At 45.5% G+C, this 25,377-nt stretch overlaps 1 long non-coding RNA gene across 1 annotated transcript; it reads right to left on the bottom strand.

The window, feature by feature from the left end:
- Positions 1 to 14,698: 14,698 nt before the first annotated feature.
- Positions 14,699 to 18,396, bottom strand: LOC112613447. Its single transcript, XR_003116949.1, has 4 exons — positions 15,971 to 18,396; positions 15,540 to 15,709; positions 14,897 to 15,107; positions 14,699 to 14,807 (listed from the first exon to the last, which is right to left on the bottom strand). It is a non-coding gene; the product is annotated as an uncharacterized LOC112613447 (long non-coding RNA).
- Positions 18,397 to 25,377: the final 6,981 nt, after the last annotated feature.

Genomic DNA, 25,377 nt, shown 5'->3' with positions numbered 1-25,377 from the left:
GTCCAGCTGACCTCAGCAAAGGCCTGTCTTCCGAGGCGGGTCAGTCCTCACCTGCTCTTCTGCCACCATTCAGGTAGAAATACAGGTTGAATATCCCTTATTCAAAATGCTTGGGACCAGAAGCATTTTGGATTTAGGATATTTTTCAGATTTGAGGATATTTGCAAATATAGGATGAAACACCTGGGGGATAAAACTCAAGCCTAAACACAAAATTAGTTTACATTTCATATACACATGAAGGTAACTTTATACATTTTTGCTGTTTAGTTTTTAGAGCAAGGTCTCACTCTGTCACCCAGGCTGGTCTCAAACTTTTGGCCTCAAGAGATCTTTCCGCCCTAGCCGCCCAAAATGCTAGGATTACAGGTATGAGCCACTGCACCCAGCCTACAACATTTTTAATAATTTTGTGCATAAAACAAAGTTTTCTTTTGGTTCTTGTTTTGTTTCTTTTTTGAGACAGAGTCTCGCTCTGTCACCCAGGCTGGAGTGCAGAGGCACGATCTTGGCTCGCCACAACCTCCGCCTCCCAGGTTCAAGTGATTCTCCTGCCTCAGCCTCCCGAGTAGCTGGGATCACAGGCATGCGCCACCACACCAGGCTAATTTTTCTATTTTTAGTAGAGAATGGGTTTCACCATATTGGTCAGGCAGGTCTCGAACTCCTGACCTCAGGTGATCTGCTCGCCTCGGCCTCCCAAAGTGCTGGGATTACAGGCGTGAGCAATCGTACCCAGCCACGAAACAAAGTTTTGACTGTGATCTGTCACATGAGGTCAGGTGTGGAATTTTCCTCTTGTGGCATCATATCGGGGCACAGAAAGTTTTGGATTTCAGAGCATTTCAGATGTTGAATTTTTGGATTAGGTATGCTCAACCTGTTCAGCATTCCTGAGCAGGCCGGGACTGCTGGGACTCAAGGAGGTAGGAATGAAGGACGGGTCCTTTTTCACTGACTCCTGTCCCATTATAGCAAAATCCACAAAACCCCGAGAATGTGCTGGAGAGCAGGGGGTCCGGAAGGCAGGGAGAGGGCCTCACAGGGCCTTATCCAAGGAATCCTACCAAATTCAAGAATGCAGGATCGGAAGAGCCTCTGGCGTGAGCCCCAGGACACTCAGCAATGTCATTCGCTGCCCCAGTTAGTGCCGGAAGCACCAGGGCCCCGGATGTGAAAACTCACTCTGTGCATCCATTCTTGATTGCACTGGGAGCTCATCATGGGAAGTCCAACCCACAGCAATGCTGCTCAGTGTTCCGGAGAAAGCCATTAGGCCAGGTCCCCATGCTGTCGTCAGGCACTGAGGGCTGACACCCGCGTAGAACTTGGAGAGCCAATGGGCACAGCCTGGCCATGCAGCCACTTACATCACCTTTGGAGGCAGTGGCCCTGCCACGCTCTAGGACATGAGCAGCTCAGGACAGAGCACACTGAGCTCAGCACTAAGGCTCACACATTCACCAGGTGCCCACCACTGCCCACACATGCCCCACCCTGCCCTTCTGGCATCCACACGCACCTCTGGGCACACAGCCAGTCCCACACCCTGACACTCTCAGCCTCCATCCCAGTGCCCACAGGCCCGCTCATCTAGGCCAACTCCAAGAAAGCTGACAGAGCAGCAAAATCCACCTTCGTGGCCCTGGAGTGGTGACACCAGGTGCCTCCCAGATGGCTCCGGTGAGCCGGGGGGCCACTACACCAACACGCTGCAGCTGACTCTATGTAGGAACATAGCACTTTGGAAATAGGTCATGTGTGCTGCCTGCATCCCCTTGAATCAAGTGGGATAGTGGCTTGATGGGTTCTTCTCAGGACCCTGAATGCCAAGGTCTCCATCCTGCCTTCCTTTCTGTGACCACATGACATCTTCACCTTGGAAATGAGCTGCCAGCTTGCTCCGCTCTGCAGGCTTGATTGGGAAGGGCTGATCTCTTCTCTCTCTCTCTCTCTCTCTCTCTCTCTCTCTCTCTCTCTCTCTGTCTGTCTAACGCTAGCAACTCATCGGTGTACCCCTCCCTAGGAAAGTAGCCATTTCAATCAAATATCTGCAGGGGCAGAGCCTAGGGCATGACGCGAAGCAAGATCTCAGAACATGGTGGGGAGGAGACCCATAAGATCACAGAGTCGAGCAAGGACAAAAAACCAAACCACAGCCCCAAACCTGGCAGCATCTCTTTGGGAACGTCAAGCGAGATCCCCCAAATGTCTCCATTCCGAACTTCCAAATGTCTCTGGCTCAGTGCTCACCCAGGCTCTGACATCCCCTGAAGTCCCCAGCAAAGCCTGGATCTGGAACAGCACTGTGGGTGGCAGGTTTGCAGGGAGCTGTGCTCTGTAGAGGGAGGCACAGGGAAGAACGTTTAGGTAGGACTTGCTTATCCTCCCAGGCAGCACTGCTGTCATGGGAATGGGGGCCACTCCTTGGCAGTTAGGATGTTTCATGCTGCTCAGCCCTGACTGCTCCAACACCTGTGAGGACACATTCAATGAAGGCTAGATGAGAGGGCACCTGATGTGGTTTGGATATTTGTCCCCTCCAAATCTCATGTTGAAATGTGATCCCCAGTGTTGGAGGGGGGGCCTGGTGGGAGGTGTTTGGATCATGGGAGTGGATTCTTCATGAATCCTTGGTGCCCTCCCCACGGTAATGAGTGTGTTCTCACTATGTTAGCTCATGCAAGAGCTAGTTATTAAAAGGAACTTGTCACCTCTTCTCTCTTTCTTGCTACCTCTCTCGCCATGTAACACCCCTGCTCCCTGTCCACTTTCCCCCATGACTGAAAGTTTCCTGAGGCCTCACCAGAAGCCAAGCCAATGTGGGTGCCACGCTTATACAGCCTGCAGAACTGTGAGCCAAATAAACCTCTTTTCTTTGTAAATTACCCTGTCTGAGCTATAGCTGCATAGCAACACAAAATGGACTAATACAGCCCCCAAGCAATTTCCACCCCTGCATCCTCTCCGCTGCAGCCATGACTGAGGTCACACAGCAAGGCCAGGATGTGGAAGAGGTTAGCCACTAGAAAGTCACTGTCTCTCTGTGGCCTGACTTGGTTTGACATGCACAAATTATTTTTTACTTTAATTACCCAACATTTAAAAAATCAGGTTTTGCTTTTAAGTCTGTACTACCACTTCTACATAAATAATGGAGGACTAGGCAATTCTGGGTTGCATTCCTTCCTGGCTAGGTCAGCTGGGGCAGGGCGGTTGTCAGTGGGGCTTCTATCCCGTGTCACTGATGGCACTACCTGCCTGGCCCCTACAGGTGTCTGGTTTGCAACTCTGGGGTGAAACATGACTGCAGATTGAGATATGATATAGAAGTTTCCAGAGAGCCAGTGGGATAATAGTTGGCCATAGTAAGCCATGCTTCCCAGTGACCCTAAAATTATGTGAGTTGGAGAGCTTATTCACTGGTGAAGGATGCTCTCCTGCACGTTACCAGGTCACCTGGAAGCCACGAACACTTTGCTGATTGGGAGAGCAGAATTTTCAGAGACGCAAAGCCAGGTCTCTGGGAATCCCTTGGCAATGGGGCCAGCATCCTGGCTCTTCTGGATTTTCCTGCCAGTGTCCGCAGCCGGTGCCTGTTTCCAGGAGTCAGGCAGGCTTGCTTTAAATGCAAAGAGGGGCTGTGATTGACTGCAGAGATCCAGTAAACAAAGAGGGTTAAAAAAATAAAGCTAGGCTTCCTGTCTGCCCTTTGCACACTAACAGCTGCTGTTTGCTCGGGCTTCCACATGAGTAACACGGGCACGCTGATTTCTATTACACAGAACATTAATAAGAGGAAGCACTGACCCTCGATTGCCGAGAACCAGGTAAATGACGGGGAGGGAAAGGGGCCGAGAAATGGTAGGCATTTTACACCGCACGACTTGAAGGGGAATGCATTGACTATAAAGATGACGGGTGTTGTAGCACAGAGGAAAAAAACATAATTTTTCATTGATGTACGGCAGCCAGGCTGGAAGGAACACAAATACTACAGTAGATCCATTAACTGGATGACAAGAAACAGTGTTCACATCCACTCACTAAACTGTTTTTGATTCTTTAGTACCAACACGCAGAATGATCCTTACATTATGTTGCCAGGGAAAAACCTTAAAATGCATTTATTTCATAATGTAACTTTCTTGTATTATCATAATAGAGCCATAACAGTTGTTGCAAACACTACGGGATCTAAAAAAACACCTAAGTACAGTTATTAAAGAGGAAATTTTTTCAAAGGGGGCAATGTGGTGTGTCTACAAAAGTAAGGGGAGGGAGGGGGCTATGGCTCACCTTCCACCTCTCCTCCTGGCCACGGGAGTTCCGGACCCTAAGCACCAGCAGTCACTGCTGGGCAGGGCTGGGAAGGACCTGGGAGAGGGAAGTGGAAGACGTGAAGGTATTCGTGCCCAGTCACTCTGTGGAATGGGAGATTTGCAGGGAGGGATAACAGTCACTGCTGCCATCTAGACTTTGGCTATTCCATTCCTACCCTTCACATGTCCCTGTACTTCCTCACCTACTCCCTGTACGCTGGACTGTATGTCTCACCTATATAATGGGGACAAAAACGGCCATTTGGGACAAGGTGTTGTGGCTCACATCTGTAATCCAAGCACTTTGGGAGACCAAGGTGGGAAGATCCCTCGAGGCCCGGAGTTCCAGACCAGCCTGGGCAACACGGCAACATTGTCTTTACAAAAAAAAAAAAAAAATAGCCAGAGGTGGTGGTGGCTCATGCCTGTAGTCCTAGCTACTCAGGAAGCTGAGGCAGGAGGATCACTCGAGTCCAGCAGTTTGAGACCAGCCTGGGCAGCATAGTGAGACCCTGTCTCTACAAAAAAATTAAAAATAAGTCGGGTGTGATGGTGCATGCCTGTAGTTCCAGCTACTCAGGAAGCTGAGGCAGGAGGATCCCTTGAGCCCAAGAGTTTGAGTATGCAATGAACTGTGACCATGCCTGCGTGACTGCCACTGCACTCCAGCCTGCATGACAGACACTGCACTCCAGCCTGTGTAACAGGGCAAGACTGTAACTCTTCAAAAAATGTTTAAAAGTAGCTGGGTGTTAGGTGATGCAGCCTGTAGTCCTGGCTACTCAGGAGGATAAGGACTACCTGGGATCCCTTGAACCCAGGAGGGTGAAGCTGCAGTGAGCTATGATTGCACCATTACACTCCAGCCTAGGTGACAGAGTGAGACCCTGTCTAGAGAAAAAAAAAAAAATGGCCAGCTCATGTCACATGCTTAGGCATGTGCTCAGCAGTAAATGGAAGGTTCTAAGGAGCATTCAAATGCACTATTCCGAGGGGCACTGATTTCTATTACATACAACATTAATAAGAGGACATTGAAAAAAATAAAACATCAGACGGGTATGTACGCTGTTGTAGTCCCTTAGAATGGGACATTCCAATGATGCTCTCCTGGGCCTCACCAGGTCACCTTGAAGCCAGTAAAACTCTGCTTCTTGGCGGAGTAGAATTTTCAGAGAGGTAAGGCCCAGATCTCTGGGAGTCCCTTTGCAATAGGACCAGCATCCTAGTTCCCTGGTCTTAATCGAAAGGCGTCCCCAGGAGGCAAGAGTAAGTTTCCAGGAGGCAGGTAATTGGTCTTCACCACTGTGGCCACCAAGCTGACATTCCACACCCAGCAACTCTACCATAGCCAGGCTCTGAAGGAGCCAGTCCCAGGTTGGAATCTTGACTCTGCTACACCCTCCAGCCTCCCAAAATGGTAGCTGTCATTAGTGGTCCTACTATAGCCAATGCATTCCATTTCTGGCACTGAGCTCTGGTGTGAGGGGTGCCCCCGACCAGGAAGGATCTCGTCTGCTGCTGCCGAAGGCAGTGAGGAGAGCTTGCGGCAAACACAAAAACAAAGTGTGTGGTGGTAGAGGAGCAAGTGAGGAAGGCTTCCTGGAGGAGGCAGCACTTTGAGACTTGGGGTTTAATAGACACAGAAGTGGCAAAGGCATTCTGACATCATGAGCAGGTGGAAGGAGACGATATGTGCAGGTGGCAGGTGGGATTGTCTGGGGCAGCTGGAGCCCTGCCCATGTGTGGAAGACAGCTGGACCTGAGGCTGCAGAGAGGAAGGGTGGGGTAGGAGGTGTGGAGAGCCTGGTACTAAGGCCAGCTTGCAGAAACCGTGAGTGGGATAAGAAGGAAGGGACAAGAGTGACCTCTCAACTCATTTTCTTCCTCGGATGCCTGGGTGTTTGGCATCCACATGGGGAAGAGGAGCCAATTTGGAGGAGACAATGAGATCACAAAGACAGGTAATAATACCAAGATGACGGCAATGCCAGCACTGCAGACAACATTGGTCTTTCCATTGAATGAGGCAAAATACAAAAAGAGTTGGGTGCAATGACTCATGTCACTAATCCCAGTACTTTGGGACCCTGAGGCAAGAAGGTTGCTTGAATCTGGGAGTTTGAGACAAGTGTGGGCAACATAGTGAGACTCTCAACTCTACAAAAAATACAAAAAGGTTAGCCGGGCGTGATGGCACAGGTCTGTAGTCCCAGCTATTCAGGAGGCTGAGGCAGGAGGATTGCCTGAGCCCAGGAGGTCAAGGCTGCAGTGAGCTATGATCGCACCACTGCAGTCCAGCCCGGGTGACAAAACAAGACCCTGTCTCAAAGAAGAAGAAGGAGAAGAGGAAGGAGAAGAAGGAGAGGAAGAAGAAGAAGAGGAGGAGGAGGAAGAGAAAGAGGAAGGGAGGGAGGAAGGAAAGAAAGAAAATCCCGGCCGGGCGCAGTGGCTCAAGCCTGTAATCCCAGCACTTTGGGAGGCCGAGACGGGCGGATCACGAGGTCAGGAGATCGAGACCATCCTGGCCAACACGGTGAAACCCCGTCTCTACTAAAAAATACAAAAAACTAGCCAGGTGCGGTGGCGGGCGCCTGTAGTCCCAGCTACTCGGGAGCCTGAGGTAGGAGAATGGCGGTGAACCCGGGAGGCGGAGCATGCAGTGAGCTGAGATCCGGCCACTGCACTCCAGCCTGGGCGACAGAGCGAGACTCCGTCTCAAAAAAAAAAAAAAAAAAAAAAAAAAGAAAGAAAGAAAGAAAGAAAATCCCAAGTAGCATGAAGATGTAAATGTGGCAAAATAAAAACCGTAAAACCCAGGTGAAAATTAGATGAACATTTTTATATTCTTGGCACGGGGTGAATTTACAAAATATCCTTTTTAAAAAAAGTGTAATTCTTCTTTATCCAGGGTACAAATGCAGTTTTGCTCCATGGATGTATTTCACAGTGGTGAAGACTGGGCTTTTAGTGTAGCCATCACCCCAAGAGTGTACATGGTATCCATTAAGTAATTTCTCATCCTTCACTCCTCTTTCACCCTTCAGCGTTTCCAATGACTATTATTCCACACCTTACGTCCATGTGTCTGAAATATCATTCTAAAGTCACACCTGCTGCCCAAACCGTCACCATGACCTGCCCCTCCCTTAGGCTGAAAACAGCTTTGTCATTAACACTCCTTTATTAAGATGCTAGTTCTCCCTGGGAGGTGGGATCACCAGCGCAAGTAGCTTATGGGCTTTCTTTCCAATCCTGCAATGCACAGGAGAAGCGATGGGGCTTGGCAGAGGATATCTTGGTTTGGAAGTAAGGAGGAGAGCTGGGGAGAAGACACGATCCTTGGAACCCCACAGAGGGAGGGCAGCTCCCAGGATTTCTGGGTTGCAGGAGGGGGATTTCTCTGCCACCCCCTCCCCACAAGGAACCCAGTCCTATGCCCTGCATTGTAAATGATAAAAAGATCATTATGAGTCGATGTACTACATGAATACATTCCGTGTCTAGGGGTGAAGGAAAGGCACAGAGTTAAACTCCTCTGACCAAGTTAGTCTAGGAATCAAACATGTCCTAGCCGAGAGAGTCCCGTGGCATCCAAAGGACTCTGAAGTCCCTCCACCAGCCAGATCCCTTCTTTCATGAGACTTCATGGAAGTTGCCTATTGATACAACTTCACATTTTAACATCAGATCACCTAGTTGGGTACAAAAGGGAGGCAGTAGAACCTACAGGATGTAGGTAAAGTAGCCATTTTCTGCTTTCCGGCTGTGGTTCAGCTCTTGGCTTTGACAAAGGTGATGGCTTCCGGGGCTGGGTGCGGTGGTTCACCGCTGTAATCCCAGCACTTTGGGAGGCTGAGGCGGGCTGATCACTTGAGGTCAGGAGTTCGAGACCAGCCTGACCAACATGTTGACACCCCATCTCTACTAAAAATACAAAAATTAGCCGGGCATGGTGGCTCATGCCTGTAATCCCAGCACTTTGGGAGGTCGAGGGGGGCAGTTCACTTGAGATCAGGAGTTCGAGAGCAGTCTGACCAATATGGTGAAATCCCGTCTCTACTAAAAATACAAAAATTAGCAGGGCATGGTGGTGGGCACCTGTAATCCTAGCCACTCAGGAGGCTGAGGCAGGAGAATCGCTTGAACTCGGGAGGCAGAGGTTGCAGTGAGCCAAGATCGTGCCACTGCACTCCAACCTGGGTAACAGACTCCATCTCCCCCAAAAAAAGAAAGGTGACAGCTTCTAAGGCCAGACTTCAGCCCCAAATCTCTACTGGCTGCCTCTTGGGATATACAGAAACCTAATCTCCAATAGGCATTCCTTGAAGCAAAAAATGCCCTATTTCTTAATTTTTTATTTCATTTTAAGGGACTTTTTTTGGTTTTAATTTTCCAATGAACACGGTTTGCACTAATGTGGTATTTGCACTGAATATATATATATATATATATATAATGTGGTATTTGCACTGAATATACAGTATATATATATACTGTTTCTTGGTGTAATTTCCATGAATAATTCAACGTGAGAGGTACGCTTTGGAAAATTATCACATGAAATTCACAGAGAGAAGCTAGAATCAAGTCGGAGGGTCAGCTGTCCAACATCTTGTTATCTGTCCAGAGGTTGCCATAAATTCACTGCAAAAAGCAAAATCTCCAGTTCCTGGGAGCAGAAGGGTCACTGGAAGCCAATCAGGAGGACATGGCTTTATTTAATTGAGGACTAAATATCTTCGGGATTGTTTTTTCTCTCCCAAGGATGGTCACTTTGCTGTAAAGGCAATGTCAGTGTTTCCCTGGTGGTACCGTTCCCTGGTTGGACCCAGATTTCCTCTCTGCATTACAGGTTCCCTCTTCCATACTATAAGGGTACAATCTGCCAAGCCAATGTTTGGATTCCCAGCATCATATCCCATATCCCAGAGCCCATGCTGCCCCCTTCCCGGCCTCAGTCAGGTACTCAGAGGCCCCCACTCATTAGCCACAGAGTCACAGAGACTCGCATGGTATTAAGACAGCAATATCATCTTATTGGCTATTAGCACAAATGTGCCAATAAACATAGTACATAAAAATTATACATATTCCCTCAGAGTCCATAATCCCGAACTGATATGGCATAATGCAAAACACACTTCCCCAAAAGTAGTGCTTAAAGTCACGATGTACAAATTGAATTTTAAATAAATTTCCTGAAACATCACCAGCGGTTCTGGCCACATTAGCAATACACATTTGCTAAAAATAAAGTGCAGAATGGCTGTGCCCAGCCCAACCCCAAAGGGATGGGACCAGTGGGCATTTATTTGCCCTCAAGTGGTTTCAGAGGTGGGCTTGCTGCACATGTGTTCGGGTGCAGTTGTTAAAACAGCCCAATATCTTCCCCTCAAGGGTTTCCCCTAATTATCAGTGATCATCAGGTTCCAAAAGTCAGCTTGTCTTCACCTCATTCTCTATCAAAGAGGGAGATGTTAATTGCATTATCACCTTGCCAACACCCTCTGAAATGATGGCAGTGATCATTAACAGCCTACCACAGAGCCAATCAGAGTCAATCCAAATTCTGAACCAGCCAATGGAGTGCTTCCTAATCCCACGTGTGTGTAAACACTAAAAACATAAAAACACAAGGCAGCCATCGTGGAGAATGGGGTGCTGGGGGTGCTGAAGACCAGGTCCGCCATCAATTCCATAAAATGTTTCACTGGTTAATACAAACACACACAGACACACACACACACACACACACACACATGCACATGATGCAGTGAAAAGCTAGAAGATTCCCACAAGTCTTATGATTTTTTTTCCCGGCCTTCTGCATCCCAGACCAATATAATCAACTAGCAAAGAAATTCTAAGTAATGCCAAGTTGTCTGGTTTTATTTAATGAAGAACCTCTCCAAGAATGCCGTCAGCATGCTGCCTTTCACAGATAAGTAAATATTTATGGCTCCTTGCATGTTAGTTTCAGCAGAGACCAAGACCAAAAATAATTTGCCCTTGTTCACTCGACTTCCTTTCTTAAATGTACAAAGTAAGGCTATGGTTTTCCTCAGTGTATTCTTGTTCATGGCTCACCTAAGAAGATGCCTTTTGGACTGACCTAGGATCCAGCTATCAAAATCCTGCTCACAACTACTCAAGGCCTAGTTCAAACTCCAGCTCCCCATATCTCCTTTTTCAACCCCATCCAAAGAGGGACAAGTCGTTGAACAGTTGATATCTTTCTGCTGTGAAGAGCACTTTCAAAGACTTAATCCTCAAGAGAAAAGTGGGCAAATAAACAATGCACGAGAAAAGAAATACACATACACAAGAGACATATGGAAATGTATTCAACCTCCACCATAAAAGAAATTCCCATTTTAAATATTTTGATCTGTCAAACAAACAGCTTTGCAGAGGCTATCTCTTTTTTGGAAATCTAGGCTGTCACTCTCCCACAAAGCTCACAGAGCCAACCTTACTTGGGGGACAAATATTTCGAAATAAAGGGGCCTCACTCCCTAGGACTTTCTCTTCTAGGACTTCACCATAAAGAAATATCCAGAGGGCACCCAGTGATCCATGGTAAAAAAAAACACTGGCCACAACTTCACTGGTAATGTGAAAAAATCAGAAGCAACTTCATGTTTGCCATAAAGGAAATGGTCAAACAATATGATGCATCTGTCAAAAGACAAAACTGCAATTGACCCTTGAACAACATGGGTTTGAATTTCTTGGGTCCGCTTACATTCAGATTTTCTTCCACCTCGCCATCCAAGACAGCAAGACCAACCCCTCCTCTTCCTCCTCCTCCTCAGCCTACTCAATGGAAAGATGATGGGGATGAAAACCTTTGTGATAAACCATTTCCACTTACTGAACAGCAAATGCATTTTCTTTTCCTTATGACTTTTCAAATAACATTTTTGCTCTAGCTTACTTTATTGTAAGCATACAGCATGTAATACATGTAACATTAAAAATATGTATTAAGTGACTGTTTACGTTATTGGAAGGAGTCCAGTCAGCAGTAAGTACTAGCAGCTAAGTTTTGGGGAAGTCAAAATTGTATGTAGAGTTTCAAATGCGTAATGGGTGGGTGGAGAAGAGTGGGCATCCGTAACCCCCGGGGTATTCAAGAGACAACAGCACAACAAATGAGTTTAAAGCGCTCAATTCGCTTTATTTGCAATTCTAGAATCAGGCAACACCTTTTTCCAAAACACAGAATGAGTGATCCAGTGAGCCCTGCAGAATTTGCTTTATTAACAGAGAAGGCTGAAGAAAGCAGAAACAAAGAACAAAGAGAGGATTCGTTACTTTTAGACAGAACAATAGAAAAATAACTGATTCATTAATATCGGGTTACTGCAGGCTTCCTTTTTTGTGTGAGGATTAAAGCAGAGGGAACTTCATTATCATGCGGATTGAGGATTGAAACAGACCTGTTTGGGAAAGTGGCTGTTATCTCTCTCCCGATTTCTGAGAAGGTCAGATAACAACTGAGTTTAGTTTTGGTGACTGGGAAACTGAAACAGATCCAACACTTCCTTAGACAGTGCTTTCAGATAATCATAGATACTAACTCTTCTGCTCTCAAAGCCTGCAACTTGCATTTGTTTTTTGTTTTGTTTTGTTTTTTAAATTTTATCTTACTTTATGTTCCAGGATACATGTGCAGAACGTGCAGGTTTGTGACATAAGTAAATGTGTGCCATGGTGGTTTGCGGCACCTATCAACCTGTCATCTAGGTATTAAACCCCATGTGCATTAGATATTTGTCCTCATGCTCTCCCTCCCCTCGCCCCCCCAACAGGCCCTGGGTGTGCTTTTCCCCTCCCTGTGTCCATATTTTCTCATTGTTGAGCTCCCTCTTATAGGTGAGAACATGCGGAGTTTTGTTTTCTGTTCCCGTTGTAGTTAGCTGAGGGTAAAGGCTTCCAGCTTCATCCATGTCCCCGCAAAGGACACGTTCTCATTCCTTTTTATGGCTGCATAGTATTCCATGGTGTGTATGTACCATATTTTCTTTATCCAGTCTATCACTGATGGGCATTTGGGTCGGTTCCATGCCTTTGCTATTGTGAATAGTGCTGCAATGAACATACGTGTGCATGTGTCTTTGTAAAATAATGATTTATATTCCTTTGAGTTTATACCCAGTCATGGGATTTCTGGGTCAAATGGTATTTCTGGTCATTTGTTTTATCTGAATTCCTTCCTCAGGAAAATACTCCCAGACCCCTCAAAAAGTAGGAAAGAATTGAAACTCACCAGATCACCACATCCAGACAAGGAGATGCCAGACCCCTCATTTATCATGATTGCTTCCTCACCATTCCCTGGTTCCTGTTTTCCAACACATGTTACATTTCTTCCCTGCTATATAAGTCCCTAATTTTAGACAGCCAGGGAGAGGAATTGGAGACTGACCTCCCATCTCCACGGCTGCGACACCCGATTAAAGCCTTCTCCCTTGGCAATAATTGTTTTCTCAGTAATTGGCTTTCTATGTGGTGAGAAGCAGGGCCTAAACGGAACCCCTGGTGTTTCAGTAACAGCATGTTAGCATGGGGAACTCCATTTTGATTTTTAGTCTGCTCTGTGGAAGCCTAGTGCCGAAGCTTAGTAGAAAACAATAGCCTCCTGTAACTTTTATTTAACACATCTATAAAATGCAACTCTGTGAATTCTTAAAATCGAACCAAAAAAAGTCTGAAAACCATCAAGGACATAGAAAATGTTTACAATATGTTAAGGGGGAGGAAAAAAAGGACAGGATATAAAAACTATATGTATAGTTGAATCCCAATTTTGAAAAAATAATAAGACATCTAAATGCCCACAGGCCTGTAAAGAAATGCATAAAAAATTTAACAAGGTTTATCTCTGGATAGCGGGATTACAGGCAGTTTTTATTTTCTGCTTGAAACTTCCCTGTATTTCTGAATGTTCAAAAATAAATTTGTATTACTCCTATATTCAAAAAGCAATGTTTTGCTTTTGTTCTTTACAGGCTCTGAACCCCCACAGCTCTTGCTGTCAGAATGACTTACCGCAAACTGCACGCGACCCCCAGCTCTGCAAGAACTTGTTCTGGCTTCTGCTCCTGGCTCAGCCTCCTGAAGGCCAGGAATCAAGGCCTCTCCTCCCTTGCTCCTCACCCAAGGTCTACAGGCTCAGCTCTTCTTGCTGTTCTTTAGATTCAAGGGGTACTTGTGCAGATTTGTTACATGGGTATATTGTGTGATGCTGAGGATTGGTGTACAAGTGATTCTACCACCCAGATAGTGAGCATAGTACTGAATAGGTAGTTTTTCAGCCTTTACTGCCTCCTTCCCTTCTAGGAATCCTCAGTAGTCTGTTTTCCATCTTTGTGCCCATGAGTACCCAATGTTCAGCTCCCACTTATAAGTGAGAACATGGGACATTTGCTTTTCTGTTTCTGCGTTAATTTACCTAGAATAATGGCCTCTACCTGCATCCATGTTGCTGCAAAGGACAGGATTTCATTCTTTTTTGTGGCTATGTAGTATTTCATGGTGTAAATGTGCCACATTTTCTTTATCCAATCCACTGCGGGTGAGCACCTGGGCTGGTTCCATGTAGCTGCTATTGTGAATAGCACTGCCATGTACATACGTGAGCAGGTTCATCTTTTTAGTTCAGTTCCTTATTTTTGATGTTTGCCCTCAGTTGCCCACACTCTGGCCACTTAGCTCATACCAACAAACCCCAGAGAAGGTGTCTTGTTTCTGAGGAGTTAGAGGGCAGGAATAGGGAAAGGAAGAAAGAGGAAGTAAGAGGTGTGAGAAATTCTCCTTGGTCATGATAGAAAGCTGTAGAATCAGCTTGAGCGCACGTTTCATTTACAGGAATTTCTTTTTGGGGGGTTATATATCCAACTTTATTTTTTATGATAATCTTTGTATAAATGTATGGGGTGCATGTACAATCATGTTACATGCATAGTTTGTGCAGTGGTGAAGTCGGGGCTTTAGAGGATCCATCACCTAAATAACACGCATAGTACTCAATGAGTAATTTCTCATCATCCACCTCCTTCCACCCCGCCCCCTTCTGAGTCTCCATTGTCTACCATTCCACACTGTGCATCCACATGTACACATTATTTAGCTCCCACATATCAGTGAGAACATGCAATATTTGTTTTTTTGTTTCTGGCTTGTTTCACTTAAGGTAATGACCTCCAGTCCCATCCATATTGCTGCAAAAGAAATGATTTTAGTTTCTTTTCCATGGCTTAATAACATTCCATTGTGTATATGTACCATACTTTTTCTGCCCATTTGTTGATGAACACTGGGTTAAATAGTACTACAATAAACATGAAAGTGCAGGTATCTTTTTTATTTAATGATTTCTTTTTACAGAAATTTCTTGATAGTCAGCTGTCATAAGATTGAGAGATGGGGTGATGCTGTGGCCTGCAGTTCCATCTGTGAGCCTCTGCCTTGGCTGGCCTAAAAAGGAAGATGAGGATTTTCAGGCCAGGCATGGTGGCTCACAACTGTAATCGCAGAACTTTGGGAGGCCAAGGCAGGTGGATCACCTGAGGTCGAGAGTTCAAGACCAGCCTGGCCAACATGGTGAAACCTCATCTCTATTAAAAATACAAAAATTAGCCAGGTGTGGTGGCAGGCACCTGTAATCCCAGCTACTCGGGAGGTCAAGGCAGGAGAACCACTTGAACCCAGGAGGTGGAAGTTGCAGTGAGCTCAGATCACGCCACTGCACTCCAGCCTGGGAGACAGAGTGAGACTCTGTCAAAAAGCAGGAAGAAGAAGAAGAGGAAGAGGAAGAGGAAGAGGAAGAAGAAGAGGAGGAGGAGGAGGAGGAAGAGGAGGAGGAGGGGAGGAGGAGGGGAGGAGGAGGGGAGGAGGATGGGGGAGGAGGAAGAGGAAGGCAGATGAGGAAGAGGAGGGAGGAAGGACCCTGTGAATGTGCCATTTTGTTTGGTCCTGAAGTGTGTACTTTCCCCATCTTGTCCGTTTCCTGGGAAGACTGTCAGTGCCCCCAATGCCCTGCCCCTCCCTCACAGTCTTCCTGCCATTCTCCCACCCTGGCCAGCAGTGGGAGCATGCCCCAAGCAGCGGGGGAGGGGTCCTCCCACCATCATAGCCATTGCCAGCCTGAGATGACAGATGCCATTATGGAAGGGACAGAAGAGCTTCCATCTAACCGCTCCCACTGACCTCACCATCCGTGATGCAGATGTACTTGTCACGTCATAAACACTTGGCACCCATTGGCTCTTCCCCAAATGGCCGTCAGAATTGCAGTTTCAACCTCCAGGAGCTCTCCGATGGGCACAGGCTCCACCTACGGCTGGTTTGGAATGGCAAATCCATCACTCTCTCTTTGCCTGTAAAATGCCAAGGAGACTGATCTAAGCAGGTGAGTTCCCACCAATGGCCTGCTGTATACCTGAAGGAACACAGATGGCATTTGCAGGAAGATGACATCTCACCATCCCCATCTGAGCAAAGTCTGCCCATCAAACAACCAAAGGACAGCAAGTCTCCCACATAGTGTAAAATGACTTGCAGTGATTCTCTTCCCCAAGGCCAGCCCCAGCTCTCAGACCTCCAGTCCCAACAAGTCCTTTTTTGCAGAGGAGGCTCACCCTGGAACACGGCTTTCCCAAGGGGAGACGGGAACGGATGTTGACTTCATCCCAGCAGCTTCTGACACCATGCCACTGTCTTTCAACTTTCTCCACCAACAGGGTCAGACTGTTGACTGGCCTCAAGTGCAGTTAGCCTGACACGGCTAGCAGCCTCAAAACAAATTAAATGAGGCAGGGATGCCGTGCAGTGATGTTCCATTATGTCCCCTCTGCTTCCACACGTGATTCACACTATCACTTTTAGAAGGTGAAGCATCTTATTGAATCAACACCTAATCTGCGCACAGTGTCACAGAGGAGGGGCGAGGGGATAGCGGGAGCATTTTCCCTGATCCTTTTCTTTCCTGAAGACCTCGCTGGAGACAGGCTGGGTGAGGGCAAGGATGAATTGTGAGGAACCCTGACCCTGTTTCAGGTAAGCTTCTGATTTACTGTTCACTGTGCTTTCTAACGAATAATTTTTATATAATAATGCCACCAGTAAGCACCAAACCCTTCTTCTTGGGAATGCAATTAAGGGAAAAATTAGCAATAAATTGTTTTCAGTACTTAACCCAGCTCCAAATTTATGGCTGCTGGAATTTATTGTTTCGGGGGCCTGAAAAATGGCGATTAATTTTATCCCATTTCCTGCCATTCACCCTCAAAACTGAAATGTAAATAAGGAACTGTTTTCGGCCTCAAATTTTCCTGCCTGTTACAAACCTCAAACTACAGCTCTACAGACAGCTACCTCTGAAGGCTCCTGAAGCTTAGAAACAGAGAGGAAAACATCCCTTTATCTGCAAGTGTCTCCTCTACTTCTTCCACCGCTGCAATTGCTGGAAGCTCCACGAGTGCCCTCGGTGCACAGATGTGCTTTACAACAGAGTGACTGTAAATGAGAAAACACTAAGTTAGGCTCTGACGGCCAATGCTGGATGTATCAGTTTGCCCTATAAATAAGCACTGATCACCTCCATTTTATTGAACTCATTTTCCAGGCAAGCAAAGACCACAAGATTCTTCTGCACATTTTCTCTTTACACCCTCTAGTACTGCTGCTACTGTCAGCTCCGACAGATTTATAGCCCATTCATTCATGGGAACAAAAACCCTGCCACGGCTGGTCATGGGACACGCAATAGCAGTTAGTTCAAAAGATAACAGCTGCAATACCTCACCTCTCCATTCAGCACTACAGAGCCAGCACTACTTCGGAGGTAATAAATGCTTCTTGTTGGTGTGCTTTGAGTCATAATCCTGGAATAACTGTGGTCGGCCTCACCCCGGGCCCCGCCCCTAGGGAAACTGCTTTCTGCCACTCCCCAACACCTACGCGGCACCTTCACTCCAGCCCCTTTCTGCCAGAAAAGAAGGGGGGAGGCGGTTTGAAGGCAGCCCACTGCGTAACCAAAAAGTAGACCCCGTCTCCTTTTTCCAGTCCACCCAACACAAGCTGGGTTGCTGAACCTTTACAACTCAAGTAATCAGGCAACGCTGAGAAGCCGAGCTTCCTCGTGGTAAGTGGCAATGTGGGTATATGCATTCTCCTTGCAAACTGATCAGAAACAGAGGCTAGGGCATGAGCCCTGTCCCAACAAGAGGAGGCAGCTGGTCTGACTAGTCCACCACCATCTTCAGAGCTTGGACACACACAACCAGCATGTATTAAAAGAATCCATGATTTTTTTTTTTTAAAGTAGTGAATGACCTGGGGAGGAACAGAGGATCTGTTCCACTCGCCTCACTCAGAGCAGGAACAGGTTTAATGCAAGAAGCAACACAGTGGTGAAGCGTTCTCCCTCATTTTGAAGTCAGCCTTTCCACCCACAGGCCTCAGTTTACTCATCTGTAAAATCGGGCTGTTAACTCTACCTATTCTACCAACAAATCAGGGATTTGTTGCTAGAATTAAACATAAAAAGTAAATACCTTTAAAAATTTAGCACAATGCCAACCAAGTACTATGTGTTATCAAATAAATTAATTAATTTAGTTGAAGAAATCAGGTATGCATACAAGAAACTTTAAGAAAGATCACTAGAAGACGAGGTCATTGACGATCAAACTTTAGGGAAATGCCTTCCATTTTTGAAACCCTCCAACAAGACACAGACACCTGCCCCCACCTCTACCTCCACCAACGCTCTGTGGCCTATATTTTACAGAGATGTGTTATTGTCACTGTTAGTCTGATGTCCCAACAATTAAACTGCAAAAAGAAAAAGGCCAGTCACGCAGAAATCCAAGAGCCTTGCCTCTGGGATCTGCCCACCCTAGCTATGGGTCCAGGTGGGAGATGGGGCATGGAGATATGGCTGGCTCAGGTCAGGTAGTTGAAATGGAAGTTGAGAGCCTCCAGGCTGCAGAAGGCACCAGAGAGAGAAGCCGAAGTCAAACTCCCCACAAAGACGCACAGTTCGGTGGGGAAAGAGAAGGCTGTGAAACGCATAGAACATGACACTGGGCATCAGTTGCTATCAGTGCCTTCCTCCCTAATCAATCAGCTTTTATTGTGATGCCTCTAGCTCCACTCATAAGGCCTCAGCTCATAAGGCCGGAAAGCCGCTTCGGCAGCAGTTTAAAACGTTTCCAGTTTAATAATCCCTGCTAATTGAAAGCAGCTCAGAAAAGGGGGTTGGAAGCAAACCAGCACCGTTTATGGCAACACTGCTGTTCCTAGGGGAAAGAAAATAACCTTTGATGCTGCAGGGGGAACCTGCCTCCCTGTCCCCAAACAAACTAATTCCCACAACTGTCTTCTTTGGCACCAGAGCTGTTTCTTCTTATGTTTTAATTGTAGAATGTTATAGCAGCAGAATTGCTGTGAAACCTGTTTTTAATCTGCGGAAAGTTAACCACCCCCCTGCTGTAAAAACTGGATTTTTTTTTTCTTCAACCGAGAATTACATTCATTTTTATAACTGTTCTTTCCTTTCAAATTGCCTAATATGACAAATGCTGGACAACCTTACAGTTCATCTGGTAAAGAGTGTCTTTATGAGTTGAGGATTCAATGCTTTAATGGAGAAATTGCTTGATTTAAGTCAATCATGTCACCTTCACCCTTGCAATCATATTTATTTCAGACGTCTGCTGACCTAACCTGCAGAGCAAAACTAAAAACACGTTTACATTTTTGAGCTCAGATATTTGGTTCAAATGCTCTACAAATAGGTCATAATGAAAAGTAACTTTAGCACATGGCAAAGGTACCATTTAAGTACACTTATGACCGTTTGTACACAAACACAATTATTCCAGTATTGTAATTTAAATGGATAAAAGACAGATCTTAGCACAAAACCCTCCATCCTGGTTTCCTGGAACTCCCTGGCAGAGCTACAGTTGGGGACACGGACATAGAAGAAGGATGTCATGTGTCTGATGTACCATGAATCAGCCGGGTTCAACCTTCACCCCTTGGATCCATGCAAACCTACCCTAGAAGGTGGATCCAGACACCTAGATCTTTTTTTTTTTTGTATTTTTTTTTATTTTTGTGGAAACACAGCGGATGTATATGTTTATGGGGTATATGAGATATTTTTGGTACAGGCACGTAATGCATGATAATCATATAATGGAAAACCCATCCCCTCAAGTATTTATCCTTTGTGTTACAAACAATCCAGTTATACTCTTTTAGTTATTTTTAAGTGTACAATTAAATTATTATTGATAGGTCGGACAAATACAGCCTGGGTGACGAGATCTGGCTGTGTCCCCACCCAAATCTCATCTTGAATTACAGTTCCCATAATTCTTACATGTTATGGGAGGGACACACTGAGAGATAACTGAATCATGGGGGTGGTTTCCCTTATAGTGTTCTCGTGGTAGTGAATAAGTCTCACAAGATCTGACGTTTTTTTAAGGGGAAATCCCTTTCATTTGGCTTTCATTCTCTTCTCTCTTGTCTGCTGCCATGTAAGACGTGCCTTTTGCCTTCCACCATGATTGTGAGGCCTCCCCAGCCATGTGGAACTGTGAATCCATTAAACCTCTTTTTCTTTATAAATTGCCCAGTCTCGGGTATGTCTTTATGAGCAGCATGAAAACAGACTAATACACTGGGCATCCACCTGTGCCACAAGAGGATGGCTTTGTATTGAGAGACATGATATGTAAGTAACAGAGGTGTAAATCTGAGTATTCCTCCTCCCCTCCCAGAAAGACTTGAAACATGGAACAGGAGGGCACTGAGCTTTTTAGGGTGATTGCCAGATGTGTTGATTAGTGAATTAAACAAGGCTACATTCACAGGAAGGTGATGTCCAGCACTGAGAGGTGCCCCCCCATCCAGGCTGGGGTAGTTCCTTTTGCAGGGAAACAAATCAGCTGGAGTATGCCTGGGAACCAGCAAACAGGACAGTGAGAAGTTTTCCAAGTGTCATAGCTGAACAACAGGGGAAGAAACTGGAGAAGAGAGAACTCTAGGAAATAGACTTTCTGTCTACAAATCCCCCTGGTTAACCATTCCGGAACCAGCCCTTGCTGCCTGCTGGAGCTGAGATGAAAGCTTTGCACAGGAGCTCCCTCATGCCTCACTGCATTTTCAGTTGAAGATAAGCAGGACCATGGTCTTCAGATGACCGATGAGAAACTGAGACTTTGGGAGGGTCAATGACTCGCCCAGGATCATCTGCTATGACATGGTGGAACAAGAGTTCATACCCAGCATCTTGTTTTGATTCTCCAATGTCACCTGGGGTCAGGAGTTCAAGACCAGCCTGGCCAACGTGGTAAAACCCCACCTCTACTAAAAATACAAAAATTAGCCGGATGTGATGGCTCACACCTGTAATCCCAGCTGCTCAGGAGGCTGAGGCAGGAGAATCGCTTAAACTCAGGTGGTGAAGGTTGCAGTGAGCCAAGATCATGCCACTACATTCCAGCCTGGGTGACAGAGTGACTTGGTCTCAAAGAAATAAAAGAAAATTGCTCAGGAGACACAGCCAGTGGGAACAAAACCAGAATTGTTTTTAAAATTTAATAGAGCCAGGATCTTGCTATGCTGCCGGGCTGGTCTCGAACTCCCATGCTCAAGCAAGCCACCTACCTCAGCCTCCCAAAGTGCTGGGATTATAGATATGAGCCACCATGCCAGGCAAAAATCCGAATTTTTATACTAGGTAATTTGACTCCATAACTTGTCCCAGCCACTGTGCTGTGCTGCTGCTTCCGTGTGTATATTTATGAACCAGTTTGTCTTGAGGAATTAAGAACCCAGGTGTGCCATTCATTGTGTGTAGCAAGAAGCTTGTTGCTGTTTTATCACTGAATCATCCCAACAATCCAATGAAGTTGAAATATTTGTCCCACATATCAGAGGGGAGATTGAAGCACAGAAACTTGACCAGACCCTACTGCTAATAAACTCGGAACTGGGATCTGCCTGAGTCCCTCTGTTCTCCCGAGGATGAGGATCTGCTATCGAAGGATGTTCACCAAGGTAGGTCTTGGGCTTAGAAGGTGACCCAGCCCCCTCTGGAGCCTCCTTCCCAGCCAAGTCTGGCCTGCAGTCATTTGTCTCCATCAGGCACAGCCATTGTTCTCCAAACTTCCTGGATCCCTCTTCCTAAAACAAACACCTCCAGTTCCAAGGAAGCCCTCACTTTGGAGAGAACAAGAAGGCACGGTTTCATCTTTGGCACTTCTCAGGCAATACTTTCTCACTGTCCAAGGGCAAAAATAAGGTGGATATAACCCAAAAAAGGGACATAGTGCTCTGAGAATTTAGCTTGGCTTGGAGAGACCTGGGAATAGGTATGCATACACACATACACATGCACACACACACACAAATACACACACACACATGCACACACACACACAGTTTCCTATGTTCCAAAACAAACCAAACTTTATGCTTTCACCTGGTACCCTGCAGCCCTGGAGTTTTCTCACTTTCAACCTCAGACCCAAAGAGGAACAAAGAGAAAGGGAAAGAAAATGACTTTCAGTTGAGTCCGTTTGACCCTGATCCATCCAGAGGAGATAATGAGGGCATGACAAATTGGTGGCCAGACAGGGACAATGATAGCACCTAATTCTCTATGTAGAGCCACCCTCCATTCAGGGAACTCTCTGCCAGTCTCTTTTTTTTTTTTTTTTTTTTTTTTTTTGAGATAGTCTCGCTCCATCGCCCAGGCTAGAGTGCAGTGACGTGATCTTAGCTCACTGCAACCTCCGTCTTCTGGATTCAAGTGATTCTCCTGCCTCAGCCTGGGGACTACAGGTGCCCACCACCATGCCTGGATAATTTTTTTTTTTTAGTAGAGGCGGGGTTTCACCATGTTGACCAGGCTTGTCTCAAACTCCTGACTTCAAGTGGTCCACTTGCCTTGGCCTCCCAAAGTGCTGGGATTACAGGTGTGAGCCACCATGCCTGGCCTCTGCTACAAGTCTTGAAGCTTAGTTTCTTTGTTACACACTATCAAAACACTGAGAGCACACACATATTCTAGAAGGTTGACATCATTAAATACCTCTCTTCTTCTGTCATGGTGGCAAAAAGAGGAGGATATGCTTCCCTTTTACTCGGGGCTGCCACAGCAAACAAGAAACAGACGCTCTTCAACATGGGGGAAATCCCCTGCCTGAGGAGCCTCTCGTTGTGGGTCACAGCAGCTAAATTTGGGGCCAGGTATGGTGAAGCATTCCTGTAGTCCCAGCTACTTGTGAGGCTGAGGAAGGAAGATCACTTAAGGCGAGAGTTTGAGGCTGCAGTAAGCTGTGATCCAGCCTGGGGGACAGAGCAAGACTGTCTCAAAAAAATAAAATAAAATGGAATGTTACAAAATAAGTAAATAAAAATGAGTTTTAGGCTGGGCATGGTGGCTCACATCTGTAATCTCAGCACTTTGGGAAGCCAAGGCAGGCAGATCACTTGAGGTCAGGAGTTCGAGACCAGGCTGGCCAATATGATGAAACTCCATCTCTACCAAAAAAAATACAAAAATTAGCCAGGTGTGGTGGTGCACCCCAGTAGTCCCAGGTACTCAAGAGGCTGAGGCAGGAGAATCTCTTGAACCCGGGAAGCAGAGGTTGCAGTGAACCGAGATTGCAGCACTGCACTACTCCAGCCTGGGTGACAGAGTGAGACCCTGTATNGAGAAGAAGGAGAAGGAGAAGAAGAAGAAGAGTTTTAATAAAATAAGTTAATTTGGCAAAGGAAAGCAACTGTCAATGTACACTTTTCCCTCCCCACTTTGACTGGGCCTGAAATATCTACATAGGCATACCACACTCACTCAGAACCCCCTACTGGATAACCCTCTGACCTCCCCCATGTGGGAGAGAAAAAACAGAGAGATCACAAGACAGGTGGAAATATGTAGCCATTCAAGATGCATACATAAATCTGCACAATTAGAGCAAACATCACATTATATGGCAGAGTTAGTGCAAGAAACAGGAGACAAGTGCAAAGATGCTCTAAGTGTGTCCTTCCAAGACATTTCAACTACGAAACTCTGGCAGGTAGTATAAAAGAGAAAAATCTAAAAATAGTGCTTTCAGAGTGAGAAATATGATTGACAAATTTGTAAATGGAGAATTAGATGACAAGCTCAAGAGATAGTACCAGGACTCGAAGATAAATGCAAATGAGAAAGAAATACGAAATAGCAGGTGAGGCGGACAGATCACGAGGTCAGGAGATCGAGACCATCCTGGCTAACACGGTGAAACCTCGTCTCTACTTAAAATACAACAAATTAGCCGGGAGTGGTGGCGGGCACCTGTAGTCCCAGCTACTCGGGAGGCTGAGGCAGGAGAATGGCGCGAACCGGGGAGGCGGAGCTTGCAGTGAGCCAAGATGGCGCCACTGCCCTCGAGCCTGGGCGTCAGAGCAAGACTCCATCTCAAAAAGAAAAAAAGAAAGAAAAGAAATAGCAGGCACTTATCCTGGACGTAACAGTGGCTTAAAAGGAAGGAAAAGAAGAGTGGAAAAGCAATAATTAAGAGGAAAACAAAAATCTTCCTTAGAGCACATGAATAGGGAAGTCTTCAAGGTAGGAAAGGATCTCTGGGAAAAAAATCGTCACCCAGAAGGAACTGATACAGGCTGTGCTTCAACTTCACACAAAATGACAAAAGCCCTATAAGGAACTAAGCACCAAATGTAAATGAGCTGGAAACGTCTATTAAAAGACTTAGTTTGGGTCAAAAACAAAATCCAGCTTAGAGCTATTATAAAGGAACACACCTATAATAAAATGTTCCAAAAAGCTTTAAAAATTTATGCATTTATTCATTCAACAAATAAATATTGAGTTTTTTTCCAGTGCCAAATAAAGTGATGGGCAACGACTTACCAGGCAAACACAAACAAAAATAAATCAGAGACGATAATATTAATATTTAACAAGGTAGAGATTAAAGCAAAATGGTCAAAGTGAACATTTTTCTCTTGATCTTTGCCAGGTATACAGAGAAGAAAAAGAAGATTTGACCAATATTATTAACAAAATTGAATATATAGATATGGTATGTTTACACATATATACATATACATATACAAACCATATACCCAAAGGTCTAATACAGTATTTGAACAAAATACATTTGAGTAGTATTATTAATAAACTTGAATACACACACACACACACAAACCTTTCAAACCTATACTCAAAAGTCTAATATAGTAGTCACTAACCATGAGTGCCTATTTAAATTTGAATTTTAACTAATTAAAATTAAAGTAAATAATCAGTTCTTTGGACTCACTAGCCATGTTTTCTGAGTCTAGTGGGTACTCCATCAGTCAGGGTGGATATATAACATTTCTACCATCGCAGGCAGTTCTGCTGGACCGTGCTGCATACAGAAGGCAGTTTTTAAAATGCTGCATAGCATCTACAAAATGTTCCTGTAATATAACATGCACAAAAGAAGGATAAACTTTTTAAAAATGTAATTGAGATCAGTAATTAGAAATCAGGATCTTAGCACAAGGCGTGCTCATTGTTAGTAGCGTGTCACTGTTTCTAGGACCTCTCAGCAGACAGCTGGGAAACACGTGCACACATACACACACACATTAAATAGGCATTAATATTTACTTCTGTAGCTATAGATGATGATAGATGATTGATAGATAGATAGATAGATAGATAGATAGATAGATATTAAAAACCATGAGTTCATCTGCCCCTTTTGATTCCAATTCAGCACAACAAGGTACATTTCTTTTTTAATTTTTTTTATTTTTAGTTTTTGAGATGGAGTCTCACTCTGTCACCCAGGCTGAAGAGCAGTGGTGCAATCTCGGCTCAATGTAACCTCCGCCTCCTGGGTTCAAGCGATTCTCCCATCTCAGCCCCCAGAGCAGTGGGACTACAGGCATGTGCCACGATGCCCAGCTAACACCCAGTACATTTCTAACCTCCTCCTCTGCATATATCCCCATAGTGAGA

This window comes from Theropithecus gelada, chromosome 19 (assembly GCF_003255815.1).
Source record: "Theropithecus gelada isolate Dixy chromosome 19, Tgel_1.0, whole genome shotgun sequence".
In the NCBI taxonomy this organism is placed as follows: domain Eukaryota; kingdom Metazoa; phylum Chordata; class Mammalia; order Primates; family Cercopithecidae; genus Theropithecus; species Theropithecus gelada.
Note: the sequence above shows the minus strand (reverse complement) of the source record. Positions and strands in the feature narration are given on the sequence as shown.